The sequence below is a fragment of the Nuphar pumila genome, chromosome 1 (assembly GCF_984573655.1).
Source record: "Nuphar pumila chromosome 1, dmNupPumi1.hap1.1, whole genome shotgun sequence".
NCBI classification, from domain to species: Eukaryota; Viridiplantae; Streptophyta; class Magnoliopsida; order Nymphaeales; family Nymphaeaceae; genus Nuphar; species Nuphar pumila.
In genome coordinates, this window is record NC_143249.1 from 161,726,967 (window position 1) to 161,746,333 (window position 19,367).

Consider the following 19,367-nt stretch of genomic DNA (forward strand, 5'->3'; position numbering starts at 1 on the left):
TAAGCTCGTTTCGGGCGTTTTTCGGGGCCGTTTCTATGACGGCTAGTCGGTTCCTGCGTTGCGGCCCCCACGGCTCCCGCGTGAGGCATAAGAGCATTTTTTCGCGCAACATGTAACGGGTGCGATCATACCAGCACTAAAGCACCGGATCCCATCAGAACTCCGAAGTTAAGCGTGCTTGGGCGAGAGTAGTACTGGAATGGGTGACCTCCTGGGAAGTCCTCGTGTTGCACTCTCTATTTACCTTCGGCGCTTTTTTGTCGTCGGCACCAACCTCCGACCTTCTTTTCACTTCCCGCAACACACCGTATCTGATCCATCAAGGTCTTCTGCTTCCCTTTCACCCTCGCCTTGCGCGCCGCAGCGCCCGCACCCGACACGAGCCGCGGCGTGCGACAAAAGCAGCAGTTCCGGCTCTCTGGACTGTAACTTGGCACACCGATGTCGGAATTCGGCGATTTTCGTGGCCACGGAAAGCTCGTTCCGCTGGCTACGACGTGGCGAACAGACGAAGTCGGTTCGGGACCGTTTCGGATGCCGTTTAAGCTCATTTCGGGCGTTTTTCGGGGCCGTTTTTATGACGGCTAGTCGGTTCGTACGTTGCGGCCCCCACGGCTCCCGCGTGAGGCATAAGAGCATTTTTTCGCGCAACATGTAACGGGTGCGATCACACTAGCACTAAAGCACCGGATCCCATCAGAACTCTGAAGTTAAGCGTGCTTGGGCGAGAGTAGTACTGGGATGGGTGACCTCCTGGGAAGTCCTCGTGTTGCACTCTCTTTTTGCCTTCGGCGCTTTTTTGTCGTCGGCACCAACCTCCGACCTTCTTTTCACTTCCCGCAACACACCGTATCTGATCCATCGAGGTCTTCTGCTTCCCTTTCACCCTCGCCTTGCGCGCCGCAGCGCCGGCACCCGACACGAGCCGCGGCGTGCGACAAACGCAGCAGTTCCGGCTCGCCGGACCGTAACTTGGCACGCCGATGTCGAAATTCGGCGATTTTCCTGCCCACGGAAAGCACGTTCCGCTGGCTACGACGTGACGAACAGACAAAGTCGGTTCGGGACCGTTTCGGATGCCGTTTAAGCTCATTTCGGGCGTTTTTCGGGGCCGTTTTTATGACGGCTAGTCGGTTCGTACGTTGCGGCCCCCACGGCTCCCGCGTGAGGCATAAGAGCATTTTTTCGCGCAACATGTAACGGGTGCGATCACACTAGCACTAAAGCACCGGATCCCATCAGAACTCTGAAGTTAAGCGTGCTTGGGCGAGAGTAGTACTGGGATGGGTGACCTCCTGGGAAGTCCTCGTGTTGCACTCTCTTTTTGCCTTCGGCGCTTTTTTGTCGTCGGCACCAACCTCCGACCTTCTTTTCACTTCCCGCAACACACCGTATCTGATCCATCGAGGTCTTCTGCTTCCCTTTCACCCTCGCCTTGCGCGCCGCAGCGCCGGCACCCGACACGAGCCGCGGCGTGCGACAAACGCAGCAGTTCCGGGTCGCCGGACTTTAACTTGGCACGCCGATGTCGGAATTCGGCGATTTTCGTGGCCACGGAAAGCTCGTTCCGCTGGCTACGACGTGGCGAACAGACGAAGTCGGTTCGGGACCGTTTCGGATGCCGTTTAAGCTCGTTTCGGGCGTTTTTCGGGGCCGTTTCTATGACGGCTAGTCGGTTCGTGCGTTGCGGCCCCCACGGCTCCCGCGTGAGGCATAAGAGCATTTTTTCGCGCAACATGTAACGGGTGCGATCATACCAGCACTAAAGCACCGGATCCCATCAGAACTCCGAAGTTAAGCGTGCTTGGGCGAGAGTAGTACTGGAATGGGTGACCTCCTGGGAAGTCCTCGTGTTGCACTCTCTATTTACCTTCGGCGCTTTTTTGTCGTCGGCACCAACCTCCGACCTTCTTTTCACTTCCCGCAACACACCGTATCTGATCCATCAAGGTCTTCTGCTTCCCTTTCACCCTCGCCTTGCGCGCCGCAGCGCCCGCACCCGACACGAGCCGCGGCGTGCGACAAAAGCAGCAGTTCCGGCTCTCTGGACTGTAACTTGGCACACCGATGTCGGAATTCGGCGATTTTCGTGGCCACGGAAAGCTCTTTCCGCTGGCTACGACGTGGCGAACGGACGAAGTCGGTTCGGGACCGTTTCGGATGCCGTTTAAGCTCATTTCGGGCGTTTTTCGGGGCCGTTTTTATGACGGCTAGTCGGTTCGTACGTTGCGGCCCCCACGGCTCCCGCGTGAGGCATAAGAGCATTTTTTCGCGCAACATGTAACGGGTGCGATCACACTAGCACTAAAGCACCGGATCCCATCAGAACTCTGAAGTTAAGCGTGCTTGGGCGAGAGTAGTACTGGGATGGGTGACCTCCTGGGAAGTCCTCGTGTTGCACTCTCTTTTTGCCTTCGGCGCTTTTTTGTCGTCGGCACCAACCTCCGACCTTCTTTTCACTTCCCGCAACACACCGTATCTGATCCATCGAGGTCTTCTGCTTCCCTTTCACCCTCGCCTTGCGCGCCGCAGCGCCGGCACCCGACACGAGCCGCGGCGTGCGACAAACGCAGCAGTTCCGGCTCGCCGGACCGTAACTTGGCACGCCGATGTCGAAATTCGGCGATTTTCCTGCCCACGGAAAGCACGTTCCGCTGGCTACGACGTGACGAACAGACAAAGTCGGTTCGGGACCGTTTCGGATGCCGTTTAAGCTCATTTCGGGCGTTTTTCGGGGCCGTTTTTATGACGGCTAGTCGGTTCGTGCGTTGCGGCCCCCACGGCTCCCGCGTGAGGCATAAGAGCATTTTTTCGCGCAACATGTAACGGGTGCGATCACACTAGCACTAAAGCACCGGATCCCATCAGAACTCTGAAGTTAAGCGTGCTTGGGCGAGAGTAGTACTGGGATGGGTGACCTCCTGGGAAGTCCTCGTGTTGCACTCTCTTTTTGCCTTCGGCGCTTTTTGTCGTCGGCACCAACCTCCGACCTTCTTTTCACTTACCGCAACACACCGTATCTGATCCATCGAGGTCTTCTGCTTCCCTTTCACCCTCGCCTTGCGCGCCGCAGCGCCCGCACCCGACACGAGCCGCGGCGTGCGACAAAAGCAGCAGTTCCGGCTCTCCGGACTGTAACTTGGCACACCGATGTCGGAATTCGGCGATTTTCGTGGCCACGGAAAGCTCGTTCCGCTGGCTACGACGTGGCGAACAGACGAAGTCGGTTCAGGACCGTTTCGGATGCCGTTTAAGCTCATTTCGGGCGTTTTTCGGGGCCGTTTTTATGACGGCTAGTCGGTTCGTGCGTTGCGGCCCCCACGGCTCCCGCGTGAGGCATAAGAGCATTTTTTGGCGCAACATGTAACGGGTGCGATCACACTAGCACTAAAGCACCGGATCCCATCAGAACTCTGAAGTTAAGCGTGCTTGGGCGAGAGTAGTACTGGGATGGGTGACCTCCTGGGAAGTCCTCGTGTTGCACTCTCTTTTTGCCTTCGGCGCTTTTTTGTCGTCGGCACCAACCTCTGACCTTCTTTTCACTTCCCGCAACACACCGTATCTGATCCATCGAGGTCTTCTGCTTCCCTTTCACCCTCGCCTTGCGCGCCGCAGCGCCGGCACCCGACACGAGCCGCGGCGTGCGACAAACGCAGCAGTTCCGGCTCGCCAGACCGTAACTTGGCACGCCGATGTCGAAATTCGGCGATTTTCCTGGCCACGGAAAGCTCGTTCCGCTGGCTACGACGTGACGAACAGACGAAGTCGGTTCTGGACCGTTTTAGATGCCGTTTAAGATCATTTCGGGCGTTTCTATGATGACTAGTCGGTTTGTGCGTTGCGGCCCCCACGGCTCCCGCGTGAGGCATAAGAGCATTTTTTCGCGCAACATGTAACGGGTGCGATCATACCAGCACTAAAGCACCGGATCCCATCAGAACTCTGAAGTTAAGCGTGCTTGAGCGAGAGTAGTACTGGGATGGGTGACCTCCTGGGAAGTCCTTGTATTGCACTCTCTTTTTGCCTTCGGCGCTTTTTTGTCGTCGGCACCAACCTCCGACCTTCTTTTCACTTCCCGCAACACACCGTATCTGATCCATCGAGGTCTTCTGCTTCCCTTTCACCCTCGCCTTGCGCGCCGGCACCCGACACGAGCCGCGGCGTGCGACAAACGCAGCAGTTCCGGCTCGCCGGACCGTAACTTGGCACGCCGATGTCGAAATTCGGCGATTTTCCTGCCCACGGAAAGCACGTTCCGCTGGCTACGACGTGACGAACAGACGAAGTCGGTTCGGGACCGTTTCGGATGCCGTTTAAGCTCATTTCGGGCGTTTTTCGGGGCCGTTTTATGACGGCTAGTCGGTTCGTGCGTTGCGGCCCCCACGGCTCCCGCGTGAGGCATAAGAGCATTTTTTCGCGCAACATGTAACGGGTGCGATCACACTAGCACTAAAGCACCGGATCCCATCAGAACTCTGAAGTTAAGCGTGCTTGGGCGAGAGTAGTACTGGGATGGGTGACCTCCTGGGAAGTCCTCGTGTTGCACTCTCTTTTTGCCTTCGGCGCTTTTTTGTCGTCGGCACCAACCTCCGACCTTCTTTTCACTTCCCGCAACACACCGTATCTGATCCATCGAGGTCTTCTGCTTCCCTTTCACCCTCGCCTTGCACGCCGCAGCGCCGGCACCCGACACGAGCCGCGGCGTGCGACAAACGCAGCAGTTCCGGCTTGCCGGACCGTAACTTGGCACGCCGATGTCGAAATTCGGCGATTTTCCTTGCCACGGAAAGCTCGTTCCGCTGGCTACGACGTGACGAACAGACGAAGTCGGTTCGGGACCGTTTCAGATGCCGTTTAAGCTCATTTCGGGCGTTTCTATGACGGCTAGTCGGTTTGTGCGTTGCGGCCCCCACGGCTCCCGCGTGAGGCATAAGAGCATTTTTTCGCGCAACATGTAACGGGTGCGATCATACCAGCACTAAAGCACCGGATCCCATCAGAACTCTGAAGTTAAGCGTGCTTGAGCAAGAGTAGTACTGGGATGGGTGACCTCCTGGGAAGTCCTTGTGTTGCACTCTCTTTTTGCCTTCGGCGCTTTTTTGTCGTCGGCACCAACCTCCGACCTTCTTTTCACTTCCCGCAACACACCGTATCTGATCCATCGAGGTCTTCTGCTTCCCTTTCACCCTCGCCTTGCGCGCCGCAGCGCCGGCACCCGACACGAGCCGCGGCGTGCGACAAACGCAGCAGTTCCGGCTCGCCGGACCGTAACTTGGCACGCCGATGTCGAAATTCGGCGATTTTCCTGGCCACGGAAAGCACGTTCCGCTGGCTACGACGTGACGAACAGACGAAGTCGGTTCGGGACCGTTTCAGATGCCGTTTAAGCTCGTTTCGGGCGTTTTTCGGGGCGTTTCTATGACGGCTAGTCGGTTTGTGCGTTGCGGCCCCCACGGCTCCCGCGTGAGGCATAAGAGCATTTTTTCGCGCAACATGTAACGGGTGCGATCATACCAGCACTAAAGCACCGGATTCCATCAGAACTCCGAAGTTAAGCGTGCTTGGGCGAGAGTAGTACTGGGATGGGTGACCTCCTGGGAAGTCCTCGTGTTGCACTCTCTTTTTGCCTTCGGCGCTTTTTTGTCGTCGGCACCAACCTCCGACCTTCTTTTCACTTCCCGCAACACACCGTATCTGATCCATCGAGGTCTTCTGCTTCCCTTTCACCCTCGCCTTGCGCGCCGCAGCGCCGGCACCCGACACGAGCCGCGGCGTGCGACAAAAGCAGCAGTTCCGGCTCTCCGGACCGTAACTTGGCACGCCGATGTCGGAATTCGGCGATTTTCGTGGCCACGGAAAGCTCGTTCCGCTGGCTACGACGTGGCGAACAGACAAAGTCGGTTCGGGACCGTTTCGGATGCCGTTTAAGCGCGTTTCGGTCGTTTTTCGGGGTCGTTTCTATGACGGCTAGTCGGTTCGTGCGTTGCGGCCCCCACGGCTCCCGCGTGAGGCATAAGAGCATTTTTTCGCGCAACATGTAACGGGTGCGATCATACCAGTTCTAAAGAACCGGATCCCATCAGAACTTCGAAGTTAAGCATGCTTGGGCGAGAGTAGTACTGGGATGGGTGACCTCCTGGGAAGTCCTCGTGTTGCACTCTCTTTTTGCCTTCGACGCTTTTTTGTGGTCGGCACCAACCTCCGACGTTCTTTTCACTTACCGCAACACACCGTATCTGATCCATCGAGGTCTTCTGCTTCCCTTTCACCCTCGCCTTGCGCGCCGCAGCGCCGACACCCGACACGAGCCGCGGCGTGCGACAAAAGCAGCAGTTCCGGCTCGCCGGACCGTAACTTGGCACGCCGATGTCGGAATTCGGCGATTTTTGTGGCCACGGAAAGCTCGTTCCGCTGGCAACGACGTGGCGAACAGACGAAGTCGGTTCGGGACCGTTTCGGATGCCGTGTAAGCTAGTTTCAGTCATTTTTCGGGGCCGTTTCTATGACGGCTAGTCGGTTCGTGCGTTGCGGCCCCCACGGCTCCCGCGTGAGGCATAAGAGCATTTTTTCGCGCAACATGTAACGTGTGCGATCATACCAGCACTAAAGCACCGGATCCCATCAGAACTCCGAAGTTAAGCGTGCTTGGGCGAGAGTAGTACTGGAATGGGTGACCTCCTGGGAAGTCCTCGTGTTGCACTCTCTATTTACCTTCGGCGCTTTTTTGTCGTCGGCACCAACCTCCGACCTTCTTTTCACTTACCGCAACACACCGTATCTGATCCATCAAGGTCTTCTGCTTCCCTTTCACCCTCGCCTTGCGCGCCGCAGCGCCCGCACCCGACACGAGCCGCGGCGTGCGACAAAAGCAGCAGTTCCGGCTCTCCGGACTGTAACTTGGCACACCGATGTCGGAATTCGGCGATTTTCGTGGCCACGGAAAGCTCGTTCCGCTGGCTACGACGTGGCGAACAGACGAAGTCGGTTCAGGACCGTTTCGGATGCCGTTTAAGCTCATTTCGGGCGTTTTTCGGGGCCGTTTTTATGACGGCTAGTCGGTTCGTGCGTTGCGGCCCCCACGGCTCCCGCGTGAGGCATAAGAGCATTTTTTGGCGCAACATGTAACGGGTGCGATCACACTAGCACTAAAGCACCGGATCCCATCAGAACTCTGAAGTTAAGCGTGCTTGGGCGAGAGTAGTACTGGGATGGGTGACCTCCTGGGAAGTCCTCGTGTTGCACTCTCTTTTTGCCTTCGGCGCTTTTTTGTCGTCGGCACCAACCTCCGACCTTCTTTTCACTTCCCGCAACACACCGTATCTGATCCATCAAGGTCTTCTGCTTCCCTTTCACCCTCGCCTTGCGCGCCGCAGCGCCCGCACCCGACACGAGCCGCGGCGTGCGACAAAAGCAGCAGTTCCGGCTCTCCGGACTGTAACTTGGCACACCGATGTCGGAATTCGGCGATTTTCGTGGCCACGGAAAGCTCGTTTCGCTGGCTACGACGTGGCGAACAGACGAAGTCGGTTCGGGACCGTTTCGGATGCCGTTTAAGCTAGTTTCAGTCGTTTTTCGGGGCCGTTTCTATGACGGCTAGTCGGTTCGTGCGTTGCGGCCCCCACGGCTCCCGCGTGAGGCATAAGAGCATTTTTTCGCGCAACATGTAACGGGTGCGATCACACTAGCACTAAAGCACCGGATCCCATTAGAACTCTGAAGTTAAGCGTGCTTGGGCGAGAGTAGTACTGGGATGGGTGACCTCCTGGGAAGTCCTCGTGTTGCACTCTCTTTTTGCCTTCGGCGCTTTTTTGTCGTCGGCACCAACCTCCGACCTTCTTTTCACTTCCCGCAACACACCGTATCTGATCCATCGAGGTCTTCTGCTTCCCTTTCACCCTCGCCTTGCGCGCCGCAGCGCCGGCACCCGACACGAGCCGCGGCGTGCGACAAACGCAGCAGTTCCGGCTCGCCAGACCGTAACTTGGCACGCCGATGTCGAAATTCGGCGATTTTCCTGGCCACGGAAAGCTCGTTCCGCTGGCTACGACGTGACGAATAGACGAAGTCGGTTCGGGACCGTTTTAGATGCCGTTTAAGATCATTTCGGGCGTTTCTATGATGACTAGTCGGTTTGTGCGTTGCGGCCCCCACGGCTCCCGCGTGAGGCATAAGAGCAATTTTTCGCGCAACATGTAACGGGTGCGATCATACCAGCACTAAAGCACCGGATCCCATCAGAACTCTGAAGTTAAGCGTGCTTGAGCGAGAGTAGTACTGGGATGGGTGACCTCCTGGGAAGTCCTTGTGTTGCACTCTCTTTTTGCCTTCGGCGCTTTTTTGTCGTCGGCACCAACCTCCGACCTTCTTTTCACTTCCCGCAACACACCGTATCTGATCCATCGAGGTCTTCTGCTTCCCTTTCACCCTCGCCTTGCGCGCCGCAGCGCCGGCACCCGACACGAGCCGCGGCGTGCGACAAACGCAGCAGTTCCGGCTCGCCGGACCGTAACTTGGCACGCCGATGTCGAAATTCGGCGATTTTCCTGCCCACGGAAAGCACTTTCTGCTGGCTACGACGTGACGAACAGACGAAGTCGGTTCGGGACCGTTTCGGATGCCGTTTAAGCTCATTTCGGGCGTTTTTCGGGGCCGTTTTTATGACGGCTAGTCGGTTCGTGCGTTGCGGCCCCCACGGCTCCCGCGTGAGGCATAAGAGCATTTTTTCGCGCAACATGTAACGGGTGCGATCACACTAGCACTAAAGCACCGGATCCCATGAGAACTCTGAAGTTAAGCGTGCTTGAGCGAGAGTAGTACTGGGATGGGTGACCTCCTGGGAAGTCCTCGTGTTGCACTCTTTTTTTGCCTTCGGCGCTTTTTTGTCGTCGGCACCAACCTCCGACCTTCTTTTCACTTCCCGCAACACACCGTATCTGATCCATCGAGGTCTTCTGCTTCCCTTTCACCCTCGCCTTGCACGCCGCAGCGCCGGCACCCGACACGAGCCGCGGCGTGCGACAAACGCAGCAGTTCCGGCTCGCCGGACCGTAACTTGGCACGCCGATGTCGAAATTCGGCGATTTTCCTTGCCACGAAAAGCTCGTTCCGCTGGCTACGACGTGACGAACAGACGAAGTCGGTTCGGGACCGTTTCAGATGCCGTTTAAGCTCATTTCGGGCGTTTCTATGACGGCTAGTCGGTTTGTGCGTTGCGGCCCCCACGGCTCCCGCGTGAGGCATAAGAGCATTTTTTCGCGCAACATGTAACGGGTGCGATCATACCAGCACTAAAGCACCGGATCCCATCAGAACTCTGAAGTTAAGCGTGCTTGAGCAAGAGTAGTACTGGGATGGGTGACCTCCTGGGAAGTCCTTGTGTTGCACTCTCTTTTTGCCTTCGGCGCTTTTTTGTCGTCGGCACCAACCTCCGACCTTCTTTTCACTTCCCGCAACACACCGTATCTGATCCATCGAGGTCTTCTGCTTCCCTTTCACCCTCGCCTTGCGCGCCGCAGCGCCGGCACCCGACACGAGCCGCGGCGTGCGACAAACGCAGCAGTTCCGGCTCGCCGGACCGTAACTTGGCACGCCGATGTCGAAATTCGGCGATTTTCCTGGCCACGGAAAGCACGTTCCGCTGGCTACGACGTGACGAACAGACGAAGTCGGTTCGGGACCGTTTCAGATGCCGTTTAAGCTCGTTTCGGGCGTTTTTCGGGGCGTTTCTATGACGGCTAGTCGGTTTGTGCGTTGCGGCCCCCACGGCTCCCGCGTGAGGCATAAGAGCATTTTTTCGCGCAACATGTAACGGGTGCGATCATACCAGCACTAAAGCACCGGATTCCATCAGAACTCCGAAGTTAAGCGTGCTTGGGGGAGAGTAGTACTGGGATGGGTGACCTCCTGGGAAGTCCTCGTGTTGCACTCTCTTTTTGCCTTCGGCGCTTTTTTGTCGTCGGCACCAACCTCCGACCTTCTTTTCACTTCCCGCAACACACCGTATCTGATCCATCGAGGTCTTCTGCTTCCCTTTCACCCTCGCCTTGCGCGCCGCAGCGCCGGCACCCGACACGAGCCGCGGCGTGCGACAAAAGCAGCAGTTCCGGCTCTCCGGACCGTAACTTGGCACGCCGATGTCGGAATTCGGCGATTTTCGTGGCCACGGAAAGCTCATTCCGCTGGCTACGACGTGGCGAACAGACAAAGTCGGTTCGGGACCGTTTCGGATGCCGTTTAAGCGCGTTTCGGTCGTTTTTCGGGGTCGTTTCTATGACGGCTAGTCGGTTCGTGCGTTGCGGCCCCCACGGCTCCCGCGTGAGGCATAAGAGCATTTTTTCGCGCAACATGTAACGGGTGCGATCATACCAGTTCTAAAGAACCGGATCCCATCAGAACTTCGAAGTTAAGCATGCTTGGGCGAGAGTAGTACTGGGATGGGTGACCTCCTGGGAAGTCCTCGTGTTGCACTCTCTTTTTGCCTTCGACGCTTTTTTGTGGTCGGCACCAACCTCCGACGTTCTTTTCACTTACCGCAACACACCGTATCTGATCCATCGAGGTCTTCTGCTTCCCTTTCACCCTCGCCTTGCGCGCCGCAGCGCCGACACCCGACACGAGCCGCGGCGTGCGACAAAAGCAGCAGTTCCGGCTCGCCGGACCGTAACTTGGCACGCCGATGTCGGAATTCGGCGATTTTTGTGGCCACGGAAAGCTCGTTCCGCTGGCTACGACGTGGCGAACAGACGAAGTCGGTTCGGGACCGTTTCGGATGCCGTGTAAGCTAGTTTCAGTCATTTTTCGGGGCCGTTTCTATGACGGCTAGTCGGTTCGTGCGTTGCGGCCCCCACGGCTCCCGCGTGAGGCATAAGAGCATTTTTTCGCGCAACATGTAACGTGTGCGATCATACCAGCACTAAAGCACCGGATCCCATCAGAACTCCGAAGTTAAGCGTGCTTGGGCGAGAGTATTACTGGAATGGGTGACCTCCTGGGAAGTCCTCGTGTTGCACTCTCTATTTACCTTCGGCGCTTTTTTGTCGTCGGCACCAACCTCCGACCTTCTTTTCATTTACCGCAACACACCGTATCTGATCCATCAAGGTCTTCTGCTTCCCTTTCACCCTCGCCTTGCGCGCCGCAGCGCCCGCACCCGACACGAGCCGCGGCGTGCGACAAAAGCAGCAGTTCCGGCTCTCCGGACTGTAACTTGGCACACCGATGTCGGAATTCGGCGATTTTCGTGGCCACGGAAAGCTCGTTCCGCTGGCTACGACGTGGCGAACAGACGAAGTCGGTTCGGGACCGTTTCGGATGCCGTTTAAGCTCATTTCGGGCGTTTTTCGGGGCCGTTTTTATGACGGCTAGTCGGTTCGTACGTTGCGGCCCCCACGGCTCCCGCGTGAGGCATAAGAGCATTTTTTCGCGCAACATGTAACGGGTGCGATCACACTAGCACTAAAGCACCGGATCCCATCAGAACTCTGAAGTTAAGCGTGCTTGGGCGAGAGTAGTACTGGGATGGGTGACCTCCTGGGAAGTCCTCGTGTTGCACTCTCTTTTTGCCTTCGGCGCTTTTTTGTCGTCGGCACCAACCTCCGACCTTCTTTTCACTTCCCGCAACACACCGTATCTGATCCATCGAGGTCTTCTGCTTCCCTTTCACCCTCGCCTTGCGCGCCGCAGCGCCGGCACCCGACACGAGCCGCGGCGTGCGACAAACGCAGCAGTTCCGGCTCGCCGGACCGTAACTTGGCACGCCGATGTCGAAATTCGGCGATTTTCCTGCCCACGGAAAGCACGTTCCGCTGGCTACGACGTGACGAACAGACGAAGTCGGTTCGGGACCGTTTCGGATGCCGTTTAAGCTCATTTCGGGCGTTTTTCGGGGCCGTTTTTATGACGGCTAGTCGGTTCGTGCGTTGCGGCCCCCACGGCTCCCGCGTGAGGCATAAGAGCATTTTTTCGCGCAACATGTAACGGGTGCGATCACACTAGCACTAAAGCACCGGATCCCATCAGAACTCTGAAGTTAAGCGTGCTTGGGCGAGAGTAGTACTGGGATGGGTGACCTCCTGGGAAGTCCTCGTGTTGCACTCTCTTTTTGCCTTCGGCGCTTTTTGTCGTCGGCACCAACCTCCGACCTTCTTTTCACTTACCGCAACACACCGTATCTGATCCATCGAGGTCTTCTGCTTCCCTTTCACCCTCGCCTTGCGCGCCGCAGCGCCCGCACCCGACACGAGCCGCGGCGTGCGACAAAAGCAGCAGTTCCGGCTCTCCGGACTGTAACTTGGCACACCGATGTCGGAATTCGGCGATTTTCGTGGCCACGGAAAGCTCGTTCCGCTGGCTACGACGTGGCGAACAGACGAAGTCGGTTCGGGACCGTTTCGGATGCCGTTTAAGCTAGTTTCAGTCGTTTTTCGGGGCCGTTTCTATGACGGCTAGTCGGTTCGTGCGTTGCGGCCCCCATGGCTCCCGCGTGAGGCATAAGAGCATTTTTTCGCGCAACATGTAACGTGTGCGATCATAGCAGCACTAAAGCACCGGATCCCATCAGAACTCCGAAGTTAAGCGTGCTTGGGCGAGAGTAGTACTGGAATGGGTGACCTCCTGGGAAGTCCTCGTGTTGCACTCTCTATTTACCTTCGGCGCTTTTTTGTCGTCGGCACCAACCTCCGACCTTCTTTTCACTTACCGCAACACACCGTATCTGATCCATCAAGGTCTTCTGCTTCCCTTTCACCCTCGCCTTGCGCGCCGCAGCGCCCGCACCCGACACGAGCCGCGGCGTGCGACAAAAGCAGCAGTTCCGGCTCTCCGGACTGTAACTTGGCACACCGATGTCGGAATTCGGCGATTTTCGTGGCCACGGAAAGCTCGTTCCGCTGGCTACGACGTGGCGAACAGACGAAGTCGGTTCGGGACCGTTTCGGATGCCGTTTAAGCTCATTTCGGGCGTTTTTCGGGGCCGTTTTTATGACGGCTAGTCGGTTCGTGCGTTGCGGCCCCCACGGCTCCCGCGTGAGGCATAAGAGCATTTTTTCGCGCAACATGTAACGGGTGCGATCACACTAGCACTAAAGCACCGGATCCCATTAGAACTCTGAAGTTAAGCGTGCTTGGGCGAGAGTAGTACTGGGATGGATGACCTCCTGGGAAGTCCTCGTGTTGCACTCTCTTTTTGCCTTCGGCGCTTTTTTGTCGTCGGCACCAACCTCCGACCTTCTTTTCACTTCCCGCAACACACCGTATCTGATCCATCGAGGTCTTCTGCTTCCCTTTCACCCTCGCCTTGCGCGCCGCAGCGCCGGCACCCGACACGAGCCGCGGCGTGCGACAAACGCAGCAGTTCCGGCTCGCCAGACCGTAACTTGGCACGCCGATGTCGAAATTCGGCGATTTTCCTGGCCACGGAAAGCTCGTTCCGCTGGCTACGACGTGACGAACAGACGAAGTCGGTTCGGGACCGTTTTAGATGCCGTTTAAGATCATTTCGGGCGTTTCTATGATGACTAGTCGGTTTGTGCGTTGCGGCCCCCACGGCTCCCGCGTGAGGCATAAGAGCATTTTTTCGCGCAACATGTAACGGGTGCGATCATACCAGCACTAAAGCACCGGATCCCATCAGAACTCTGAAGTTAAGCGTGCTTGAGCGAGAGTAGTACTGGGATGGGTGACCTCCTGGGAAGTCCTTGTGTTGCACTCTCTTTTTGCCTTCGGCGCTTTTTTGTCGTCGGCACCAACCTCCGACCTTCTTTTCACTTCCCGCAACACACCGTATCTGATCCATCGAGGTCTTCTGCTTCCCTTTCACCCTCGCCTTGCGCGCCGCAGCGCCGGCACCCGACACGAGCCGCGGCGTGCGACAAACGCAGCAGTTCCGGCTCGCCGGACCGTAACTTGGCACGCCGATGTTGAAATTCGGCGATTTTCCTGCCCACGGAAAGCACGTTCTGCTGGCTACGACGTGACGAACAGACGAAGTCGGTTCGGGACCGTTTCGGATGCCGTTTAAGCTCATTTCGAGCGTTTTTCGGGGCCGTTTTTATGACGGCTAGTCGGTTCGTGCGTTGCGGCCCCCACGGCTCCCGCGTGAGGCATAAGAGCATTTTTTCGCGCAACATGTAACGGGTGCGATCACACTAGCACTAAAGCACCGGATCCCATCAGAACTCTGAAGTTAAGCGTGCTTGGGCGAGAGTAGTACTGGGATGGGTGACCTCCTGGGAAGTCCTCGTGTTGCACTCTTTTTTTGCCTTCGGCGCTTTTTTGTCGTCGGCACCAACCTCCGACCTTCTTTTCACTTCCCGCAACACACCGTATCTGATCCATCGAGGTCTTCTGCTTCCCTTTCACCCTCGCCTTGCACGCCGCAGCGCCGGCACCCGACACGAGCCGCGGCGTGCGACAAACGCAGCAGTTCCGGCTCGCCGGACCGTAACTTGGCACGCCGATGTCGAAATTCGGCGATTTTCCTGGCCACGGAAAGCTCGTTCCGCTGGCTACGACGTGACGAACAGACGAAGTCGGTTCGGGACCGTTTCAGATGCCGTTTAAGCTCATTTCGGGCGTTTCTATGACGGCTAGTCGGTTTGTGCGTTGCGGCCCCCACGGCGCCCGCGTGAGGCATAAGAGCATTTTTTCGCGCAACATGTAACGGGTGCGATCATACCAGCACTAAAGCACCGGATCCCATCAGAACTCTGAAGTTAAGCGTGCTTGAGCAAGAGTAGTACTGGGATGGGTGACCTCCTGGGAAGTCCTTGTGTTGCACTCTCTTTTTGCCTTCGGCGCTTTTTTGTCGTCGGCACCAACCTCCGACCTTCTTTTCACTTCCCGCAACACACCGTATCTGATCCATCGAGGTCTTCTGCTTCCCTTTCACCCTCGCCTTGCGCGCCGCAGCGCCGGCACCCGACACGAGCCGCGGCGTGCGACAAACGCAGCAGTTCCGGCTCGCCGGACCGTAACTTGGCACGCCGATGTCGAAATTCGGCGATTTTCCTGGCCACGGAAAGCACGTTCCGCTGGCTACGACGTCACGAACAGACGAAGTCGGTTCGGGACCGTTTCAGATGCCGTTTAAGCTCGTTTCGGGCGTTTTTCGGGGCGTTTCTATGACGGCTAGTCGGTTTGTGCGTTGCGGCTCCCACGGCTCCCGCGTGAGGCATAAGAGCATTTTTTCGCGCAACATGTAACGGGTGCGATCATACCAGCACTAAAGCACCGGATTCCATCAGAACTCCGAAGTTAAGCGTGCTTGGGCGAGAGTAGTACTGGGATGGGTGACCTCCTGGGAAGTCCTCGTGTTGCACTCTCTTTTTGCCTTCGGCGCTTTTTTGTCGTCGGCACCAACCTCCGACCTTCTTTTCACTTCCCGCAACACACCGTATCTGATCCATCGAGGTCTTCTGCTTCCCTTTCACCATCGCCTTGCGCGCCGCAGCGCCGGCACCCGACACGAGCCGCGGCGTGCGACAAAAGCAGCAGTTCCGGCTCGCCGGACCGTAACTTGGCACGCCGATGTCGGAATTCGGCGATTTTTGTGGCCACGGAAAGCTCGTTCCGCTGGCTACGACGTGGCGAACAGACGAAGTCGGTTCGGGACCGTTTCGGATGCCGTTTAAGCTCGTTTCGGGCGTTTTTCGGGGCCGTTTCTATGACGGCTAGTCGGTTCGTGCGTTGCGGCCCCCACGGCTCCCGCGTGAGGCATAAGAGCATTTTTTCGCGCAACATGTAACGGGTGCGATCATACCAGCACTAAAGCACCGGATCCCATCAGAACTCCGATGTTAAGCGGGCTTGGGCGAGAGTAGTACTGGAATGGGTGACCTCCTGGGAAGTCCTCGTGTTGCACTCTCTATTTACCTTCGGCGCTTTTTTGTCGTCGGCACCAACCTCCGACCTTCTTTTCACTTCCCGCAACACACCGTATCTGATCCATCAAGGTCTTCTGCTTCCCTTTCACCCTCGCCTTGCGCGCCGCAGCGCCCGCACCCGACACGAGCCGCGGCGTGCGACAAAAGCAGCAGTTCCGGCTCTCTGGACTGTAACTTGGCACACCGATGTCGGAATTCGGCGATTTTCGTGGCCACGGAAAGCTCGTTCCGCTGGCTACGACGTGGCGAACAGACGAAGTCGGTTCGGGACCGTTTCGGATGCCGTTTAAGCTCATTTCGGGCGTTTTTCGGGGCCGTTTTTATGACGGCTAGTCGGTTCGTACGTTGCGGCCCCCACGGCTCCCGCATGAGGCATAAGAGCATTTTTTCGCGCAACATGTAACGGGTGCGATCACACTAGCACTAAAGCACCGGATCCCATCAGAACTCTGAAGTTAAGCGTGCTTGGGCGAGAGTAGTACTGGGATGGGTGACCTCCTGGGAAGTCCTCGTGTTGCACTCTCTTTTTGCCTTCGGCGCTTTTTTGTCGTCGGCACCAACCTCCGACCTTCTTTTCACTTCCCGCAACACACCGTATCTGATCCATCGAGGTCTTCTGCTTCCCTTTCACCCTCGCCTTTCGCGCCGCAGCGCCGGCACCCGACACGAGCCGCGGCGTGCGACAAACGCAGCAGTTCCGGCTCGCCGGACCGTAACTTGGCACGCCGATGTCGAAATTCGGCGATTTTCCTGCCCACGGAAAGCACGTTCCGCTGGCTACGACGTGACGAACAGACGAAGTCGGTTCGGGACCGTTTCGGATGCCGTTTAAGCTCATTTCGGGCGTTTTTCGGGGCCGTTTTTATGACGGCTAGTCGGTTCGTGCGTTGCGGCCCCCACGGCTCCCGCGTGAGGCATAAGAGCATTTTTTCGCGCAACATGTAACGGGTGCGATCACACTAGCACTAAAGCACCGGATCCCATCAGAACTCTGAAGTTAAGCGTGCTTGGGCGAGAGTAGTACTGGGATGGGTGACCTCCTGGGAAGTCCTCGTGTTGCACTCTCTTTTTGCCTTCGGCGCTTTTTGTCGTCGGCACCAACCTCCGACCTTCTTTTCACTTACCGCAACACACCGTATCTGATCCATCGAGGTCTTCTGCTTCCCTTTCACCCTCGCCTTGCGCGCCGCAGCGCCCGCACCCGACACGAGCCGCGGCGTGCGACAAAAGCAGCAGTTCCGGCTCTCCGGACTGTAACTTGGCACACCGATGTCGGAATTCGGCGATTTTCGTGGCCACGGAAAGCTCGTTCCGCTGGCTACGACCTGGCGAACAGACGAAGTCGGTTCAGGACCGTTTCGGATGCCGTTTAAGCTCATTTCGGGCGTTTTTCGGGGCCGTTTTTATGACGGCTAGTCGGTTCGTGCGTTGCGGCCCCCACGGCTCCCGCGTGAGGCATAAGAGCATTTTTTGGCGCAACATGTAACGGGTGCGATCACACTAGCACTAAAGCACCGGATCCCATCAGAACTCTGAAGTTAAGCGTGCTTGGGCGAGAGTAGTACTGGGATGGGTGACCTCCTGGGAAGTCCTCGTGTTGCACTCTCTTTTTGCCTTCGGCGCTTTTTTGTCGTCGGCACCAACCTCCGACCTTCTTTTCACTTCCCGCAACACCGTATCTGATCCATCGAGGTCTTCTGCTTCCCTTTCACCCTCGCCTTGCGCGCCGCAGCGCCGGCACCCGACACGAGCCGCGGCGTGCGACAAACGCAGCAGTTCCGGCTCGCCAGACCGTAACTTGGCACGCCGATGTCGAAATTCGGCGATTTTCCTGGCCACGGAAAGCTCGTTCCGCTGGCTACGACGTGACGAACAGACGAAGTCGGTTCGGGACCGTTTTAGATGTCGTTTAAGATCATTTCGGGCGTTTCTATGATGACTAGTCGGTTTGTGCGTTGCGGCCCCCACGGCTCCCGCGTGAGGCATAAGAGCATTTTTTCGCGCAACATGTAACGGGTGCGATCATACCAGCACTAAAGCACCGGATCCCATCAGAACTCTGAAGTTAAGCGTGCTTGAGCGAGAGTAGTACTGGGATGGGTGACCTCCTGGGAAGTCCTTGTGTTGCACTCTCTTTTTGCCTTCGGCGCTTTTTTGTCGTCGGCACCAACCTCCGACCTTCTTTTCACTTCCCGCAACACACCGTATCTGATCCATCGAGGTCTTCTGCTTCCCTTTCACCCTCGCCTTGCGCGCCGCAGCGCCGGCACCCGACACGAGCCGCGGCGTGCGACAAACGCAGCAGTTCCGGCTCGCCGGACCGTAACTTGGCACGCCGATGTCGAAATTCGGCGATTTTCCTGCCCACGGAAAGCACGTTCCGCTAGCTACGACGTGACGAACAGACGAAGTCGGTTCGGGACCGTTTCGGATGCCGTTTAAGCTCATTTCGGGCGTTTTTCGGGGCCGTTTTTATGACGGCTAGTCGGTTCGTGCGTTGCGGCCCCCACGGCTCCCGCGTGAGGCATAAGAGCATTTTTTCGCGCAACATGTAACGGGTGCGATCACACTAGCACTAAAGCACCGGATCCCATCAGAACTCTGAAGTTAAGCGTGCTTGGGCGAGAGTAGTACTGGGATGGGTGACCTCCTAGGAAGTCCTCGTGTTGCACTCTCTTTTTGCCTTCGGCGCTTTTTTGTCGTCGGCACCAACCTCCGACCTTCTTTTCACTTCCCGCAACACACCGTATCTGATCCATCGAGGTCTTCTGCTTCCCTTTCACCCTCGCCTTGCACGCCGCAGCGCCGGCACCCGACACGAGCCGCGGCGTGCGACAAACGCAGCAGTTCCGGCTCGCCGGACCGTAACTTGGCACGCCGATGTCGAAATTCGGCGATTTTCCTGGCCACGGAAAGCTCGTTCCGCTGGCTACGACGTGACGAACAGACGAAGTCGGTTCGGGACCGTTTCAGATGCCGTTTAAGCTCATTTCGGGCGTTTCTATGACGGCTAGTCGGTTTGTGCGTTGCGGGCCCCACGGCGCCCGCGTGAGGCATAAGAGCATTTTTTCGCGCAACATGTAACGGGTGCCATCATACCAGCACTAAAGCACCGGATCCCATCAGAACTCTGAAGTTAAGCGTGCTTGAGCAAGAGTAGTACTGGGATGGGTGACCTCCTGGGAAGTCCTTGTGTTGCACTCTCTTTTTGCCTTCGGCGCTTTTTTGTCGTCGGCACCAACCTCCGACCTTCTTTTCACTTCCCGCAACACACCGTATCTGATCCATCGAGGTCTTCTGCTTCCCTTTCACCCTCGCCTTGCGCGCCGCAGCGCCGGCACCCGACACGAGCCGCGGCGTGCGACAAACGCAGCAGTTCCGGCTCGCCGGACCGTAACTTGGCACGCCGATGTCGAAATTCGGCAATTTTCCTGGCCACGGAAAGCACGTTCCGCTGGCTACGACGTGACGAACAGACGAAGTCGG

At 57.3% G+C, this 19,367-nt stretch overlaps 33 non-coding genes and 3 pseudogenes across 33 annotated transcripts; all 36 read left to right on the forward strand.

Annotated features, from left to right (window-relative positions):
• The first annotated feature begins 117 nt into the window (after positions 1–117).
• Positions 118–236, forward strand: LOC149849917 (5S ribosomal RNA). The gene has a single exon (XR_016426396.1). It is a non-coding gene; the product is annotated as a 5S ribosomal RNA (ribosomal RNA).
• Positions 237–659: 423 nt separating this feature from the next.
• Positions 660–778, forward strand: LOC149849918 (5S ribosomal RNA). Its single transcript, XR_016434784.1, has one exon. It is a non-coding gene; the product is annotated as a 5S ribosomal RNA (ribosomal RNA).
• A 423-nt stretch (positions 779–1,201) lies between these two features.
• On the forward strand, positions 1,202–1,320 carry LOC149849919 (5S ribosomal RNA). The gene has a single exon (XR_016434785.1). It is a non-coding gene; the product is annotated as a 5S ribosomal RNA (ribosomal RNA).
• Positions 1,321–1,743: 423 nt separating this feature from the next.
• Positions 1,744–1,862, forward strand: LOC149849920 (5S ribosomal RNA). The gene has a single exon (XR_016426404.1). It is a non-coding gene; the product is annotated as a 5S ribosomal RNA (ribosomal RNA).
• A 423-nt stretch (positions 1,863–2,285) lies between these two features.
• Positions 2,286–2,404, forward strand: LOC149849921 (5S ribosomal RNA). Its single transcript, XR_016434787.1, has one exon. It is a non-coding gene; the product is annotated as a 5S ribosomal RNA (ribosomal RNA).
• Positions 2,405–2,827: 423 nt separating this feature from the next.
• LOC149849922 (5S ribosomal RNA) lies at positions 2,828–2,946 on the forward strand. The gene has a single exon (XR_016434789.1). It is a non-coding gene; the product is annotated as a 5S ribosomal RNA (ribosomal RNA).
• A 422-nt stretch (positions 2,947–3,368) lies between these two features.
• Positions 3,369–3,487, forward strand: LOC149849923 (5S ribosomal RNA). The gene has a single exon (XR_016434790.1). It is a non-coding gene; the product is annotated as a 5S ribosomal RNA (ribosomal RNA).
• A 410-nt stretch (positions 3,488–3,897) lies between these two features.
• On the forward strand, positions 3,898–4,016 carry LOC149849924 (5S ribosomal RNA). Its single transcript, XR_016436218.1, has one exon. It is a non-coding gene; the product is annotated as a 5S ribosomal RNA (ribosomal RNA).
• Positions 4,017–4,430: 414 nt separating this feature from the next.
• LOC149849925 (5S ribosomal RNA) lies at positions 4,431–4,549 on the forward strand. Its single transcript, XR_016434792.1, has one exon. It is a non-coding gene; the product is annotated as a 5S ribosomal RNA (ribosomal RNA).
• Positions 4,550–4,959: 410 nt separating this feature from the next.
• On the forward strand, positions 4,960–5,078 carry LOC149849926 (5S ribosomal RNA). The gene has a single exon (XR_016434349.1). It is a non-coding gene; the product is annotated as a 5S ribosomal RNA (ribosomal RNA).
• Positions 5,079–5,500: 422 nt separating this feature from the next.
• LOC149849927 (5S ribosomal RNA) lies at positions 5,501–5,619 on the forward strand. Its single transcript, XR_016426970.1, has one exon. It is a non-coding gene; the product is annotated as a 5S ribosomal RNA (ribosomal RNA).
• A 423-nt stretch (positions 5,620–6,042) lies between these two features.
• On the forward strand, positions 6,043–6,161 carry LOC149849928 (5S ribosomal RNA; annotated as a pseudogene).
• A 423-nt stretch (positions 6,162–6,584) lies between these two features.
• On the forward strand, positions 6,585–6,703 carry LOC149849929 (5S ribosomal RNA). Its single transcript, XR_016426659.1, has one exon. It is a non-coding gene; the product is annotated as a 5S ribosomal RNA (ribosomal RNA).
• A 423-nt stretch (positions 6,704–7,126) lies between these two features.
• Positions 7,127–7,245, forward strand: LOC149849930 (5S ribosomal RNA). The gene has a single exon (XR_016434797.1). It is a non-coding gene; the product is annotated as a 5S ribosomal RNA (ribosomal RNA).
• Positions 7,246–7,668: 423 nt separating this feature from the next.
• On the forward strand, positions 7,669–7,787 carry LOC149849931 (5S ribosomal RNA). Its single transcript, XR_016438292.1, has one exon. It is a non-coding gene; the product is annotated as a 5S ribosomal RNA (ribosomal RNA).
• A 410-nt stretch (positions 7,788–8,197) lies between these two features.
• Positions 8,198–8,316, forward strand: LOC149849932 (5S ribosomal RNA). Its single transcript, XR_016436976.1, has one exon. It is a non-coding gene; the product is annotated as a 5S ribosomal RNA (ribosomal RNA).
• Positions 8,317–8,739: 423 nt separating this feature from the next.
• Positions 8,740–8,858, forward strand: LOC149849933 (5S ribosomal RNA; annotated as a pseudogene).
• A 410-nt stretch (positions 8,859–9,268) lies between these two features.
• On the forward strand, positions 9,269–9,387 carry LOC149849934 (5S ribosomal RNA). The gene has a single exon (XR_016434350.1). It is a non-coding gene; the product is annotated as a 5S ribosomal RNA (ribosomal RNA).
• A 422-nt stretch (positions 9,388–9,809) lies between these two features.
• LOC149849935 (5S ribosomal RNA) lies at positions 9,810–9,928 on the forward strand. Its single transcript, XR_016434440.1, has one exon. It is a non-coding gene; the product is annotated as a 5S ribosomal RNA (ribosomal RNA).
• Positions 9,929–10,351: 423 nt separating this feature from the next.
• LOC149849936 (5S ribosomal RNA) lies at positions 10,352–10,470 on the forward strand (annotated as a pseudogene).
• Positions 10,471–10,893: 423 nt separating this feature from the next.
• LOC149849937 (5S ribosomal RNA) lies at positions 10,894–11,012 on the forward strand. The gene has a single exon (XR_016434102.1). It is a non-coding gene; the product is annotated as a 5S ribosomal RNA (ribosomal RNA).
• A 423-nt stretch (positions 11,013–11,435) lies between these two features.
• Positions 11,436–11,554, forward strand: LOC149849938 (5S ribosomal RNA). Its single transcript, XR_016434799.1, has one exon. It is a non-coding gene; the product is annotated as a 5S ribosomal RNA (ribosomal RNA).
• Positions 11,555–11,977: 423 nt separating this feature from the next.
• LOC149849939 (5S ribosomal RNA) lies at positions 11,978–12,096 on the forward strand. Its single transcript, XR_016434803.1, has one exon. It is a non-coding gene; the product is annotated as a 5S ribosomal RNA (ribosomal RNA).
• Positions 12,097–12,518: 422 nt separating this feature from the next.
• LOC149849940 (5S ribosomal RNA) lies at positions 12,519–12,637 on the forward strand. The gene has a single exon (XR_016433736.1). It is a non-coding gene; the product is annotated as a 5S ribosomal RNA (ribosomal RNA).
• Positions 12,638–13,060: 423 nt separating this feature from the next.
• On the forward strand, positions 13,061–13,179 carry LOC149849941 (5S ribosomal RNA). Its single transcript, XR_016426026.1, has one exon. It is a non-coding gene; the product is annotated as a 5S ribosomal RNA (ribosomal RNA).
• Positions 13,180–13,589: 410 nt separating this feature from the next.
• Positions 13,590–13,708, forward strand: LOC149849942 (5S ribosomal RNA). Its single transcript, XR_016436987.1, has one exon. It is a non-coding gene; the product is annotated as a 5S ribosomal RNA (ribosomal RNA).
• Positions 13,709–14,131: 423 nt separating this feature from the next.
• On the forward strand, positions 14,132–14,250 carry LOC149849943 (5S ribosomal RNA). Its single transcript, XR_016434805.1, has one exon. It is a non-coding gene; the product is annotated as a 5S ribosomal RNA (ribosomal RNA).
• A 410-nt stretch (positions 14,251–14,660) lies between these two features.
• On the forward strand, positions 14,661–14,779 carry LOC149849944 (5S ribosomal RNA). The gene has a single exon (XR_016434351.1). It is a non-coding gene; the product is annotated as a 5S ribosomal RNA (ribosomal RNA).
• Positions 14,780–15,201: 422 nt separating this feature from the next.
• Positions 15,202–15,320, forward strand: LOC149849945 (5S ribosomal RNA). Its single transcript, XR_016426974.1, has one exon. It is a non-coding gene; the product is annotated as a 5S ribosomal RNA (ribosomal RNA).
• Positions 15,321–15,743: 423 nt separating this feature from the next.
• Positions 15,744–15,862, forward strand: LOC149849946 (5S ribosomal RNA). The gene has a single exon (XR_016435720.1). It is a non-coding gene; the product is annotated as a 5S ribosomal RNA (ribosomal RNA).
• Positions 15,863–16,285: 423 nt separating this feature from the next.
• LOC149849947 (5S ribosomal RNA) lies at positions 16,286–16,404 on the forward strand. The gene has a single exon (XR_016434806.1). It is a non-coding gene; the product is annotated as a 5S ribosomal RNA (ribosomal RNA).
• A 423-nt stretch (positions 16,405–16,827) lies between these two features.
• On the forward strand, positions 16,828–16,946 carry LOC149849948 (5S ribosomal RNA). Its single transcript, XR_016434808.1, has one exon. It is a non-coding gene; the product is annotated as a 5S ribosomal RNA (ribosomal RNA).
• A 422-nt stretch (positions 16,947–17,368) lies between these two features.
• LOC149849949 (5S ribosomal RNA) lies at positions 17,369–17,487 on the forward strand. Its single transcript, XR_016434810.1, has one exon. It is a non-coding gene; the product is annotated as a 5S ribosomal RNA (ribosomal RNA).
• A 408-nt stretch (positions 17,488–17,895) lies between these two features.
• On the forward strand, positions 17,896–18,014 carry LOC149849950 (5S ribosomal RNA). The gene has a single exon (XR_016436998.1). It is a non-coding gene; the product is annotated as a 5S ribosomal RNA (ribosomal RNA).
• Positions 18,015–18,437: 423 nt separating this feature from the next.
• LOC149849951 (5S ribosomal RNA) lies at positions 18,438–18,556 on the forward strand. The gene has a single exon (XR_016425933.1). It is a non-coding gene; the product is annotated as a 5S ribosomal RNA (ribosomal RNA).
• A 410-nt stretch (positions 18,557–18,966) lies between these two features.
• On the forward strand, positions 18,967–19,085 carry LOC149849952 (5S ribosomal RNA). Its single transcript, XR_016426218.1, has one exon. It is a non-coding gene; the product is annotated as a 5S ribosomal RNA (ribosomal RNA).
• The last annotated feature ends 282 nt before the right edge of the window (positions 19,086–19,367 follow it).